This window comes from Molothrus aeneus, chromosome 1 (assembly GCF_037042795.1).
Source record: "Molothrus aeneus isolate 106 chromosome 1, BPBGC_Maene_1.0, whole genome shotgun sequence".
NCBI classification, from domain to species: domain Eukaryota; kingdom Metazoa; phylum Chordata; class Aves; order Passeriformes; family Icteridae; genus Molothrus; species Molothrus aeneus.
Window position 1 is genome coordinate 7,212,360 of NC_089646.1, and position 15,562 is coordinate 7,227,921.

Below are 15,562 nucleotides of genomic sequence, written 5' to 3' on the forward strand. Positions count from 1 at the left end.
CTCAGATTGAGATGGCTGTGTGTGAGCCATGTGCTCAAATTTTATTCCATGAAGAACTTGTTGATGGAGAGACCAGATAGCAGAGAGTTGTTCAGTTCTGTATAAATGTAGGATGAGGTTAATACTTCCTAGATTTCACTAACTGGACAGGTTGGATCTCTTTGAGTATAATATGAGACATCTGCAGATGTCTCCATGGCAAGATGTGCCTGGAGGTGACAGTCCTGGATGTCAGGTACTGTGATGTCTGTCCCAAGGGATGGGAGGGACCTTGAAAATTGCCTTCTCCAGGCTCCTCATCTGAAGAGACGCTTCTAGAAATGCTGTTGAACTGGTCCCAAACTTGGAAATGCTTCTTTCTTCCTCCTTGATTCTTCCACTGACCACAGGTGCCTCCCACCTGAGCAATGAAGTGCACACAGCAGTGAAGGTGCTGTGCTGCTGTTTCTGCAGGATTATTGTTCCTTGATGCCTCTTCTCAGCTGCATCTCCAGGAGCTATCAGATGCTCCCATCTGATGAAGTACAACCATCTTCCTCTGTCTCCTGGTGGCCTCATCTCCAGATGACAGTGCCTGTTCTTGTGTGGATGTGTTTGGAACCCCTCTAAGCACACTGATCTCAAGAGCTTTTTAATGCTTGTTGGGCTCTTCTATTTCTTTAAGGTAGGGAGCTGCTCTTATAAGTTATACCTTTTGAATTGATCTTTTTGCTCGGGCAAAATAAGATCAATCAAATCATATGGCTAATAAAATTGATAAAGAACCAATAAAAGCCCGATGACACACCATCTGGTCTGCTGAAGATGAATGAGAAAACCAAGCCACTGCTCAAATCTTAACCTTCCCAATCACATTAGAAGCTCATTCACACTTCATAACAGCCTAATATTTCATTCCAGCTACTGAGATTAATGCCAAAGAATACATAATCAGACAATAATTCTCTGTATCTTTCCATCCAGATGCATCGAGTGGAATCATCAAAATAAACAGATCAACTGTTTATTCCTTCCCACTATATTCACCAGCACTGTAACAGCAGCAACCAAAACAGAACCTCTGCAGGAACTGGGAATCCTGCTGTTAAACAGAGGCAGCTGGAAATAACAGCTTTTCCAAAGCATCAAAATTATTTAGGAGGAGAGCCCCTGTTAAAGTCCACAAAATTTCAAGTTGTAACTCATGGAGCCTCCTGCTGTGGAGCCATCAATGGGCTTTTGAAATTTTCACCTGACCCTGCCAAGAAGGGTTTTACCACAGAATATAAAGTAGAATCTCAGATGGGGAGCTGAGGTGAGAGCACCACAGTGCAGCCAATGGAGTTGTATCTTACCAAGGGCTTTCAAACATCAGAAAGAAACAGAAAAGCCAAATAAGGGTTACTGGAGGTCATAGCTCTGATCAGCCACATCTATAACATTGAGTGACCTTTCAGAAACAGAACATACCCTTCACATGGATTGTGATCCTCATGCACTCTGAAAATATGGGATATTTTAAGAAATATTGACAAATTGTTGGTGTAATCCTACCAGACAGGGCTGGAGATTTTACTGCATATCTGAAGTACAGATTGCTGAAGGCTCCTCATTTCCTCCTGCCCCACTGCTGAGCATCCCTCTTGTAACACAGGGTGTCTTGTACAGGTCTGCTGCAGCACTGTGAGCTGTTCACAGTCCCAGTGGCAGGATTTGGTCATCCATCACCCCAAGTCCTAATCAGAGTGCTGCTCTGCCCGTGATGTGTTGGTGCAATACATCTGCCCAGAGACAGGGCTGGATATTGCAAACCCACACATCTGCAAAGGCACACATCCCACGTGGTTATGGATGTGTGTGGAGGGGTGTATGAGCACACACACTGAGCCTTTGCCCTCTTTGGTGTTGGATTAAAACTGTATTGGTGTTTGCAGGGTAGCTCAGGGCTCCCAAAAGAGAGGTGTGCATCTCTCAAAATGCCTGTGGGCCAAAGTAATCCTGGTGTAGCTGCCCCCAAGGGATGACAGGAATTGGGAACAATGACTTTGGTGGGAGGATGACAGCAATTGTGCTCAGTGATATTAAATGACCATTAAACCATCTATTAAGGCCCACAATAAATGGCATACTGAATCATCTGAACCATGCAAAATATCTTAAAGAGCTGCCTTACCAGGAGAACTCAATGAGTGGTTACACACAGGGTGTAGCTCAATACAATGCATTTATTAATGATACAAAGGAAAAGATAGGCTCATTGCTAGCAAGGTTTGTGGTTTGGAGCAGCAGCTGGCAGTGGTGAATAATGGTGAAGGAAGGGCAGTTATACAGAGCTCTGTGATGTGGAATGGTTTAAAGAACCATCACTTTCAATGCACCCAAGTGCCAACATGTGCCTCTGGGAAGTGGAGTTGTGCCTGGAGCTGGCAGGAAGTGGGGCTGCCTCCTGGAAGTCATTGGCTTGGGGAGGGGATGCGGGGTCATGGTCAATAAACAGTGTGCAATGGTTGTCTGATATAATTGTGTGGCTCAGGGATCTAATGGGAGCCTTAGATTTAAATGGAAAAAATGGAAACAAAAGGGCAAAATGGAACAAAAGAAAGAAAGTGATATTACTGCTGTTTGCTGCTGTATTGTGTTCAATGGCCAGAAATTATCTTGGAGTCTGAATGAAGGTGCAATGCCATCCTTACTACTAAGAATAGCCACTTACATTTAAAAAACCCCTGAGTCTAGGCAAAAAGCCTAATTAGAAGAGGAAGTTACTCAGAAATAAATATGTGTGTTACAGACTGTAAGCACCTATGTGGGACAAAATATTACTGAAGGCAGAGGGCTGGGGAAATGAGCAGACAAAGACATGGTGAGATGCTGTGTCAGAACTTCAGGCTGGATAAATTCAGGGTAACAACACAAAACTTTTTCCAAGCTAGCAGCCCTGGTGATATTCCATCGAATGATTTTGTGGATTCTGCATCCCCGCTGGATTTCTCTTGGTAAGCTTTATTCAGTTCAAGCAGAAATTATGCAGGAATTACCAGGTGAAATGTTATGCCCTGTATTACGGTGCTGTCATACTCACTGATCCTGATGTTCCCTCCTGGCATTACAAATCTGTGAACCTGAGAAACACATGACTGAAGGGCAGCCATGGTGCAGCTGCTGCATTCTTAAGTGGAGAAAGCTATCTGGGTCATATCTTGGGGAGAGAAATTGTGCTGTGCTGGGGAGACAGGCAGAGGTGAGGACTGACCTTTGGCTTGTTCTCAGTGACAGGAATTGCAAATACAGGTTCTTTGCAAAAATACACCTTTCCCTGCCAGTCCTAGGCAGCCTTGCTTCTGCAAAGGTCTGCTACAGACAGGGCCTGGCTGGCTCTGCACAAAGCTTTGGGAGGGTAAGAGGGGAACATTTTTGCAGGCGGGCATACTTAGAGCATGTAGTGGAAGAGTGTGGTGGTGTTCACAGGGGTCCTAGGACGAGGGAAGAGATGAGGATCTGACTCCATGTTTCAGAAGGCTAATTTATTATTTTATGATATATATTATATTAAAACTATACTAAAAGAATAGAAGAAAGGATTTCATCAGAAGGCTAGCAAGGAAAGACGTGGAATGGGATCATAACAAAAGCTTGTGACTGACCACACAGTCCGAGACAGCTGGACTGTGATTGGCCATTAATTAGAAACAACCACATGAGACCAATCACATATCTACCTGTTGCATTCCATTCCACAGCAGCTGATAATCATTGGTTACATTTTGTTCCTGAGGCCTCTCAGCTTCTCAGGAGAAAAAATCCTAAGGAAAGGATTTTTTGTGACAGAAGAGGGCTGTTTGTGGGGCCACAGGGTGAGCTGGTATGGTTCTCCCTGTTCCAGCAACAATTCAGACCAATATAACCCATGTTTAGCACTCTGGCATCCCATGCTGTCAATGCTTCTCACAATGCAGCCCAAGATACCATTTTCCTTCTTGGCTACAGGGGCACATTGCCATTGAAGTGACTTGTGCTCAGCTTGGTGTCCACCAGCACCCCCAGGGCCTCCTCTTGGTGTCCACCAGCACCCCCAGGGCCTCTCTGCCAAGCTGCTTTCCAGTCAGCCAGCCCCCAGCTTGTCCTGGTGCCTGGGGATGCTCTTCCCCAGCTGCAGGACTTGGCGCTTGCCATTGCTGAGCTGCATGACATTCCTGTGGACCCATTTCTCCAGTCTAGTGAGGTCCCTCTGGATGGCATCACAGCCTCTGGGGCATCAACCACTCCTCCCAGTTCTGTATTGTCTGCAGATTTGCTTGCCAGTCAGCTGGCGTCAGTAGCCAAGCTGCTGCTGGACATTCTGGCACATGAGGTTTCTATCAGGACTTCCACCAGCTTTCATCATACCTAGGCAGCCCAATGTTCCCAGAGCTGAGTGCCACATTTGGGACACCTCCATACAGACAGAGCAGGTCTGTGTGACAGCAGCCCCTTCAGTCACAGCAGCAGGTGACAATCTGTGGGCCAGGGGCACAGGTATCTAGGTTAGGTTTCTCGTAGAGTGTCAGAAGCCAGGACATCTCTCTGGCTGTTCTGGATGGCTCAAGCCCCTGCCAGGGGCTCAGAGACCTTGGCACAGACCCCATAACACCTGTGACTTTGATTTTGACCCATGGAGCAAGTTACCACCTTTATATGAAGGATTACAAGTCAAGAGAGTTTAAATAGAATAATAGTTTATCACAGGGTGAAAAGTAGAATTTTGGGGTTTTTAGAATGGAGTTCAGGAGGCAAGATGGAGGAATTTGGGCATGTTTTGTCTTTCTTTCTCCTTCTTCCTAGCCTCCCTGTTCTGTGTAATGTTGGCACTTTTAGATTGGTTTAAGGTAGGAACGCACTACGTCTAACATAAGTGATAGGTATTGGAAAACAACTGTAAATAAAGTACACATAGTTTGTAGTATAAAATGTTGACACCAGCCCAAGGGTGGCCAGAGTGCCTCAGACTGACCTGCTGAATGGATCTCAGCAGCCCAAGGAAAGAGTGTTACAGATAAGAAATAATAAACAACCTCAAAAACCACAGCGGAAGAATTCTGACTCCTTCTTCGATTGCCGGGAAAAAAGACTTTTAATGTATTTCAGGGTCATCCTGACCATTAGAGATTCCAAGAGTAGAGGACTGATGCCTCCTGTGCTTCTTTTTTTTTTTTTTTTTGGTCAAAACTGTCTCCTTGTCCCTGTGGGCTCCCTCTTAGTGCACAGCCACAGTAGGAGACTTGATCTATGCTGCCTCTAGGCACATCTACACCTTACAGCTGATTTCACTGCAAGCACCAGCGAGTTAATGTGGAGTTTTCTGCTGGAGACACAGATCATGTGGGCCATTGAGTCACGCACAGATGCTAGATCAGACCTCAACAGCTCTTCATCACTCTTAGCACAGCAATAAACCCACACTGGTAATCTCTGACTTGTAGCAAAACTGATGCCCTCAGAGGGGGGACTGGGCTGCTCTGGAGCCTGGGTGGCCGTCACTTCTTCTGGCATTTCTGCTCTGTTCATCTGGCGTGACATAGTTGCACTCTTAGATACTTTTCAGACTCATTAAATCATGGCAGTTCCCAGGAACTGATTGGGAAGTTGTGTTCTCACCTCCCTGGAAAATTATTGCTATTACATTGTCACATCAACAGTTGGGGAGGCATTTTTACAGGCAAATAATACCATATCAGGTGGAGACATTAAAAGGTGTAACCAATAAAAAGAACAAAGCAACAGGGATGAAAAATTATTGCAGTGCAGATTAATTGCAAAGCACTTACAGATGTAAAGTGTAAGTCATATAAGTCAGGAAGGAAAGAGAGAGTTTGACAGACAAGGAATAAAATGCAAAGTACAGGAACAAATGCAATTTCAACAGAAAGTTTATGAGGAATTATTGCTCTGAGGTGAAGAATCTGAGGCTGGAAGAAATAGCTAATAAAGCAGAAGGAAAGTAATTTATTATTTGAAGAGGTTAAGGTTTAGGAGCAAGATCTGTGACAGTCCTTTAATATCAGCAGAGATCTGAGTGCCATTATTCCAATGCATAACCTTGAGACCTCTGGGGCTTCTGCAAACTACAGAATGAGACCAGCAATAGCCTGTCCTGCTCATGAAATAATTGTGGGTTCTTTCTCCATTTTTCAGAGGGAAACTCAGAGGTAGCAAATGAGAACCTGAAGGCTGAATGAATTTGATGAACACTTAACTTGTGAAATGCATTGCCCTGGGCTGTCATGGAGCTCACCACATGGAGACAATTCATTGAAATAATGGTCCCAAGGAGAAGGCTGCATTGTGGTGGCAGTTTGACATCACAGCTGAGCCAGTCTGGCCTGCTGAGCTGGGAGAGGCAGCACACACCTTTTCTTTTCAGCTACCAGGCAGGAGGTGCAGCCATCTCCTGCTCAGTGCAGGCAGCAGCTCCTGCAGTGCCCACAGGTGACACTTCTGTCACTGAGGCTGCTTGACAAGTCCCACTACAGAACTGTCACATTAGGTTGGCATAATTTTGCTGGACATTAACATTTGGAGAGAAACTTTCTTGGATGGACAGTTTGAGGAGGATGGGATTGAGGATTTTGTGTTTCTCAGCTTCTCTCTCAGCCATGCCCAGCCCAAGGGTGGGTGTGGTATTTTCAGGGTTCCCAGACAACGGAAGGAAATTAATCTGACTCCATGTTCTTAGAAGGCTAATTTATTATTTTATGATGTTATGTTATATTAAAGAATACTATACTAAAGAATAGAGAAAGGATACAGACAGAAGGCTGAAAGATAATAATGAAAACCTTGTGACTCTCTCTTCCAGAGGCCTGACACAGCTGGACAGTGATCGGTCATTATGGCAAAACAATTCACATGAAACCAATCAGACAACCACCTCTTGGAGAAACAATCTCCAAACCACATTCCAAAGCAGCAAAACACACGAGAAGCAAATGAGATAAAATTGTTTTCCCTTTTCTCTGAGGATTCTCAGCTTCCCAGGAGAGAAATCCTGGCAGAGGGATTTTTCCAGAAAATATGATGGTGACAGGTGGGAATGTGACAACAGGCTGGCTGGGGGGCCCCCTTGGAGCAGCCAAGGCCATTTGTCTTCAGCCACTGGCATTGCCTTCAGCTTTCTTCCTAATGTGCTAATTTTCCTCAATGGTGCAAAGGGCTCCAGCACACAGAGGCTGTGTGTGCAGTACTTGTGTTTCTAAAGAAAGAAGAATTTGGTGTCTTTTCCCGAAGTAATTAATGCAGGGGATTGAAACCTTTCACTTATACTGATGCCTATCCAAACTCCACTCAGCCAATGTCAGTCTTTTGATGAAAAGTGTTTTATGGAAGGTGTTTGAAAAACCTCTGAAAGATTGTCAGTGTCTTGTAGACTTCATGCTGTTCTATACTTGGTGAAGGTTCCTGGAGAGTTTGCCCAACAACTCCATCATTTCATGTGTAAATGTCTGCCTTATGCACAGAAGGGATTTCTGGGAAAAAAAATATTTATACATGTCTGGTTTGTTACCTTGACCATGTAATAGGAAGAAAGCCATGCTGTCAGTCTGAAGGGGGATGAAATAGTTTCTACTGAATGAACAATTCATACGAATATGAGAATGACCATACAAGATCAAATCAAAATCCACCCAAGCCTGTGTTTGGCACAGCCAATAATGTGTCAGAGGAAAATGTAGAACAGAAGAGCAAGCAGACAATTTACCCTATATTTTCCACCAGCACTTTATGGTTACCTTATAAATATACTACTTTTTTTGTGTGTGTGATTCATTCTTTTGCCTTTACACACACAGATCATAATCCTGATCAGAACATAATCCTATAGCAGTAGCCATGCTATAGATTTGTGTAAAAATGCCTGGTGCTCTCATCAGGCTGAGGTCAGTAATCCAGGTTATGGCAGAGCTGCTGATCCAAAGCCCTTTCTGCTGGAAGAGTCCAGGACTGGAGCTCTTGGTGGTTTAAAGACCAGATGGGATTGACTTGATCTTTGGAAACTGAGATGATAATTTGACATTCTGTAAGAGTAAGGATAGTCCTGGGATTATATTTCACTAATAAACTAACCTTGGTAGTGAATTCCCTCAAATAAATAGAAGATTCACATTGGTATTTCAGTAAAAATCAGAAGCCTTGATAGTACAACAAAGCTGATGTACTGAAGCAAATAAAATTTTTACCAGTGAATGCCTAAAGCTCAATTGATCAGTTCTTTAAAATCAAGAGCATTTATACTTTTCATTACTGAATTTAGTCATATTATAGCAGTAAATACAAAAATACTTGCTATAAATTTTGCTGGCCTTGTATGGTCACATTATTTGTGGGAATAATTGCTACGTGGACTAGAATTACATTACCTCAGGTTATTGGATTACATATCATGTCCTGCTGAATTGTAATATCATTTTGTTTAAATGCAAATGCTAAAATAAATGATAGCTTCTGCTTTAGGGCTGTGGATTAGTTATTCAAGATGATCTTACTATTAACTTTGCAGGGAAGATAAATCGGTTAAAGGAAAAAACTTGACATCTTATCAATTTTTTCTATATAGAAGTTTTAGTGGGAAAAACTGCTTGTTGCAGCAGTTTCACTCTAGTTTCTTAATCATGTGTTAAGTAAGCCTCTACTAGGAGTTTAATGTGGAATTTTAAAGTCCTTGGATCTAATGAAACCAGGCACTGATGCTGTGGCAGCAGCAGGACAAGGTGTCTTAGAGTAGGAATAACCCAAACAAGTCATGCTAATGTTCCTCCTTCCCATCAAAAAGCTTACAAAAGTTTTTATGGTATCTAATGGCAACAAATTTAGGTGCCAGAGATTCATTCACAAGAGAGGCAGGTTAGTGCTCTGTGCTCCCAAGACCCCTTTCCAGTACTTAAAAGAGACCTATAGGAAAGATGGGAGCAAAGTATTTAGGAAGGCCTCTTGTGATAGGGTGAGGGGGAATTGTTTTGAAGTGAAGGATGGTAGATTCAGACTAGATATAAAAAATCATTTTTTAAAAAATTAAGGTGGTGAAACACGGGCACAAATTGATCAGAGAGGTGGCAGATGCTCCATTCCTGGAAACATTCAAGGCTAGTTTGGGTCAGGCTCTGGTCTAGTGGGAGGTGTCCCTACCTGTGGCAGACAGGTTGGACTAGATGACCTTTAAAGGTCACTTCCAATCCAAACTGTTCCATAATTCTATAACTCTGTGCAAAAATTTTGAGACAGAAAACTGGGGAGATGGTTGGAAAAACTAGATGAAAGGCAATTTAAAGAAGAAGAACTCTGCATTAACTCCAGATTCAGAGGAAGGACCAAGAGTAGTGGGAAGGGCTGGGAGAGCAATCATGGGTGTTGTGGCTTGGAGCAATGGGAAGAGGAGGCAGTGACTTCACTCTGCCTAAGCTGGTGGGCCTTTAATCTTCTGGTCTTCCTGGGCAGGTCATAACTGGGACACACTGATGGACAGGATAGAATTCAAGCACAGATAATGATAAGGCTGTAGAGCAGGATTTATGAAGAAAAGTTAAGCACCAAATGTGCCCAGTTTTTCTCTGTGACAGCCTGACATTAGAGCAGTGTAAATACAGATGAAAAGGAAGAGGTGTCATTTAACATAATAGAAGGATGCTGTGAGCAAGGAAGTCTGCACATTAATGAAGACAAAACTCAACCCCTTCTGCATGCTTGCCTGCTGCTGAGATTCCCACCCCCCTCAACTCCTCAGCCTGTGCCTTATCCCCCCTCCCTGGAGAGAAATCAATCACTCCCAGCCGCATCCAGGTGCAGTGAAGAGGGATTCACTCTCCTGGGAGTCAGCAAAACTCCCTTCCCATTTCCCCAGCGGCTCAGAATAAATCCCCTTAGTGGATGATGGGTTGCACATGGTTCCTGCTCTCCTGTCACCCATATCTCAGGTTAGGTTTGAGGTGTAGCTGGGAGCTCTTATCCAATACTGCTCACTGGGGCACTGGCACACAAACACTTGGCCCTGAGGAACCACTTAGCCAGGGAAATGGGTTACAAAGCTCCCAAACATCAGGAAAACTTTGGAGACCATCAGGTTGAAAGAAAAACCTGTCCAGAGGAGCTGTCTGCAGCTCTTTTCCAATTCCTCACCCAAGGATAGCAGCTGTCTGAAAGCTCCTCCAGCCCAGGACAAGGAAACCAGTGCTCAGCTATCAGAAAAGCACCCAGAAGTAGTAATTTCCCATTATTTGTTAGATTGCATTTTAATTATTGAAAGGCAGCCAGCCAGCATTGGATGGCCATGGCTGCAAAGAGCCCAAAGGCCTTCTGTATAAGGGGGTTAAATTTTGTTAATGATCTGAGTTTCTGCCAAACTCACTGCCACATATCAGGAGTGACACTAAGTAGACTTGGAGGCTGTTTCAGTTAAGTGCTTACACTTTATTTACATAAGCCATTTCATATATTGCTGCTCAGAAAATACAGAAGAGCACAGAGAAGGAATAAGGGTGGCTGAGTACCTCTGGATAGCTGACCAATTTCCTTCTTCACACTGTCAAGTTATTTTTCTGCAGCTGGGGAAGAAATTGGCCCTTATACTGTCATGTTGATTCAAGAAAACTCCTTCTTTCCAGTCCTACCTGCCCTTCTGCCTCTCATTCCAGGAAAGAATTTTACTAGGGAGTTTGGAAATTTTTGTACAAGAGGAATGTTGTGATTTTTGGGTTCCTTTCTGAAGTGCTTACGTGTCTGTTTTATTTTTCTTTGTGCTCCAGCTCAAGCAGTCACAGAGAGAGTTTAGGTTCATTACCTTCCTTGAAAAAGTCTTTCATGATCTTCAGCTTCCCTCCTGGCTACCAAATCTGCATGCTCCCATCTTCCCCCTTATTTTCCTTAAGGTTGCAGATCAGCTCATCTGTATTTCACTTTTGTCCTTACCTCTGGTGTATTAAATTCAGAGATTCATCTGCCCATTTCAAATTAATTTTCATCCATGTTTCACTTCCTGAAGCCCATCTCTAATGGTTACCCAGGGCTTTCCAGGAAGCCCTTATGTTATCCCCTCTTCCCAGAACTCTTGTGGCTCCCATGCCAAAGAGGATGGTGCTGTTGCCATCAGAGGATTTTCACTGCTACCACCAAATTCTTGGCTGTGATGTTTTTCCCAGGACTTCAGTTTTTTCCCACCTCCTGCATTCAGAAGGATTCAAAAGGAATGAATGTGGCACTGACAATCTGTTCAGCAGTGACCTGAAAGCACAGGGGTGGTATTGCAGCAGGAGATGGTGCTGACAGGATGGGAATTCCAGCTCACCATTCTGGTGGCCAGGGGCAGTGTCAGACTGTCCCCTCCTGTGTCAGCCTTGCAGTCAGAGCCTTCTTCCCTGAGCTCTGGATTCCTTTGCAATACTTTGTAAAGTGATTGCCTGGGGAGTGCAGAACATCTGAAATGTGTGCCCACTGCCTACACCCACACAGCTTCATGGCAAACACAGAACTCTTAAGCAGGATTTAGGGCTGAAAAGTACAAGAAGTTATGTGGTTCCTTACTCTTAAGTCAAGAAAGCAATCACCTGTCAAGGCAGTCTGTCTTCCCTGCTTTATCTTCTGAGAAGAAATGCATGGTTGATAATTTATAGAAGTTAACACAAGCAGGTTATTTTAAGGGAAATATTCACAACCCTCCAGAAACCCTTTTGTTCAAATTTGGCTGGCCCCCAAATGTCTTGCAGAAAGGTTATTACTGAGTGCTTTAATTCCCTCTCCAGGCCTCCACAGGCATGAGCTATCATTTCCCTTCCCTTCCCTTCCCTTCCCTTCCCTTCCCTTCCCTTCCCTTCCCTTCCCTTCCCTTCCCTTCCCTTCCCTTCCCTTCCCTTCCCTTCCCTTCCCTTCCCTTCCCTTCCCTTCCCTTCCCTTCCCTTCCCTTCCCTTCCCTTCCCTTCCCTTCCCTTCCCTTCCCTTCCCTTCCCTTCCCTCTTTTCTGTTTCCACTTCTTATATAAATAAATTTCCAAGTGGAATGCATCTCATTAGTGATTATGTTTCATATTAATTGAGGAAAACCAGGAGAGGACACTGTATAAAGCCCTCAATTGAGCCATAGGCTGAGTACCAGTGTGTTGGATAAGCAGGAAAACAAATTCCCAGGAGGATCAGTGCTTTGTGTTCAGCCTTGCCCAGTTCTTTGTCCTGGCAATAGACTTCCAGGAATGTAAAATAATGCTTAATAAAACTTACGCTTGAAAATGTAATTTGCTTGGGCTATTGATTTAATTAAATTGAGTCAATTTGTCTGAGCACTGTTTGTGTTTTAAATGCACAGCACAGAACCCACAGAAGAATGTTCCTCACTGCAGCTGAGTGCTCTGTTCCTTCCTGCAGTGAGGTGAGGAGTGGCACAGGAGTTTCCCCTGGCATGTGCCCTGTTGAAAATCTAAATATGGAGGGTTAATAATGAATCAGTGACCTGGTGCTCCAGTTTGGGCTGATGTCTGTGGAGTGGGAGCCCTTTGCTTCCTTGGTGCAATGGACGAGGGAGAGTTGGCAACTTCACATCAATGGGCATTTTGTCTGTGATTGGTTTTCCTTGTTATTCAACAACAAAAAGGCTTTAAAATACCATGAAACTTGTTAGGCTTTGTGCACCTGATGTCTATTCTAGCAACTACCTCTCTTTTTTTGGTAAATTTACTCATCTCTATTATTTTGTAATGCCAATTATAACTTCAATTATAACTTATTTATAGAGTTATAACTTCATGATCCATGAGTCACACCGTTTGTCTCATCTGAGGGATTGTGTTCTGGAAGGCCTCACCTGTGAAAGGTCTTGATGAAAGTTGGAAAGGTTCCTCCATTTTGGCATTTGTAAAGTGCAGCTATGCTTTTCTTCTTGGTTTAGTGCTGGACAACAATCAACAGCTGGAAGAAAGAGCAATATACCAGTAGTATTAGGAAGCAACTCTTTAGTGTAAGAGTATAGAGATAGGTTGCCTTGGATCTATGATTGCTAATAAGGCATGAGAAAATATCAGGCATTTCATTTTTTCCTGTGTCTTTTTTTAAGGCTGAGATGTGGAAAGTGCTACTTTCCACTTACTTATTCTGAACAGGGAGCCAGTAGTGTTCTGCAGAAGTGTCTCTAAAAACTCTAGAACTGATTAAAAATAAGATTTTGAAAGAGTTGAATTTTTTGGCTAGTACAGAATAAAAATGTTGGGTTACAACTGCCTACTGCATTCTGTGTATCACTCTTGTGGGCATGAGAATAAGGAATTACCATCACCCTAAATAACTGAACTTCCTTTGTACAGAGAGTAGAAAATCAAGAATATTTTTTTCAAGCACTGCAGAACAGGGTATCACAATTCTCTCATTTTGGGACCTTGACAGGGCCCCAGACAGAATGGCCACATCACTGAATTTTTGCCTGGAAGGTTTGTTCAGCCCTAATTTACATTCACAAAATCACCCTTCAGGTTCACACTCAGATTTTGAGGAATATGGGTGGTATGAGAAACTGAATGGGATGGAATAAAACCAGAAATATTTTTATTGTTTCGTGTTTATTACACCATATTCTTCATAAAGCTCAGAAGATGATTTTGATTTGCTTCTAGCATGATATAATTGTTGTGTTTTTTGTCCTGACTTAATTTCCCTCCTCAGCCACAGAGTTGCCATTTTATACCATTAACTAATTGTTCATTATTGTTGAAAATGGAAGAGGAATTTGACACTTCCAGAGAAATCCAGAAGTCACAAGGTGTCTGTAGCTGGGCTCCAAGTGTGAGCTCTGCTCCTCTGGTAGTCAAAGGAGACATTCTCCATCGAGCCAAGGAAGTGCAAGTAAATAAACACCCTCATTACGTTTTGCAGTGAGGGCCTCATCACTTAACTTATTGATATTTCAATCAATTTGGAGAACTCTCAGGATCCTTGCTGCTTACAGACTGCTGACCTTCATGGTCAGTGATGCTAATGCTCAGTTAATTATGAATAGGTTAATGCCCAGTTAGTTATGAGCAGGATCATGCTCTTAAAAAAATGTAAATATGCTTGCTGTCTGAGAAATGATCTAACAGTCAGCAAAGGAATGGTCAGGAAGAGCTGTTGGTATTTTTCCTCTTCTTCATTTAGTTTCTCATTGTTTTTTAAAGTGTTTTGATTAGTTTATTTATCTCCCATTATTAATTATCTCTGTGCCTAAGGAGTAGAAAAGAAGCAAGAAGACATTGTGATTTTTTGTATCTATTTCCTAGCATGCAGGATGTGTCATAAATTTTTAAGATTGCAAATCCAAATGTAAAGAAATTAGTAAATCACAGCCAGAGGTCTCCCTCTTTGTGCATCATTTAGACAGACACATATGGAAAAAATCCATATGAAGGTACAGTTAAAGAATTATAAAATTATAGAATAGTCTTTTTTTAAAGGAAGAAACCTTTAAAAGTCATCCAGTTCAGCCTCTCTGCATCAAGCAGGGACTTCTGCAACTAGACCAGGTTGCTCAGAGCCCCATCCAGCCTGACTTTGGATGATTCCAGGACTCAATCCTGGTGCACAGAAATCTACTTGCTTTCTGTGGAATTTCACAGGGCTTTCTGGTCATAAAGCTCCCTGTACAACCACTGGCATGGCATCCATTCCTGCTCCTCCTGAGCATCTCCAATGAATGTCTTCTTCTAGACCTTTGGAATCCTAGTAGCTGCAGATACTGATTTTTTTTTAATATCAGCATAGCAAATATAATGTATGGGCTGTAATGTGAGATGCAATATAACACCACTAATTCCCTCAGCTATTCCATGTTCTGTGATTCACTCTGCTTCTCACCAGCTCAGCTGTGAAAGCACCATTCACAATGCTACTGGCTGTGCTGGGAAGCATCTGTCTTGAAACTGTACCAGAGGGTAATTAAAAGGGAGATGGGTGACTGTTGGAACCATATTGATTGTTCATATTTATTGATAAAATACTTCTCACTGCTTCTTAATTCTCACTATAGAGAATAAAGGAAAGCAACAGATTTTCAACCATTATTATTTATTAATATTTATATTAATTAAAATTTAATATTGATATTAATAAAATTCTATTAAAACTCAACGTAGCTCTTTTGTTTTATTTGTGTTATTTATTAATTTTTAAACAGACCTTATGATCCAGCCAAGCAGTATTTTAATGGCCTTAGTGAAAGGAATAATAAAATCCACACTGTCCCTTTCTTTCCCATCATCTCCTTGTTGAGCTATCTAAGAAACACTTGCTGCTGCAACAGGCTGACTCTTTAAAATCCAGGCCATCCATCTTGCAATTGCTTGCAATCAGTAAGATCAAGAAAGTTCTGCAGAGTCAGCTTTTTTAAGCTCAATACAGGTAGAAAAATTAAAATCCTGTAGTTTTTAGCTGCAGAATTCATTCAGTATATTCTTCATTTAATCACAATCAAACCAAATTTCTATTAAAACTCATTGTGCATTTGACTGCCCATGTAATAGGAACCACAGCAAACAATGAGGTATTAGTTGTCTTTTTCCTGTCCTTTTCCTTTGACCCTTGAATCTGTACAATATCCATGGAGT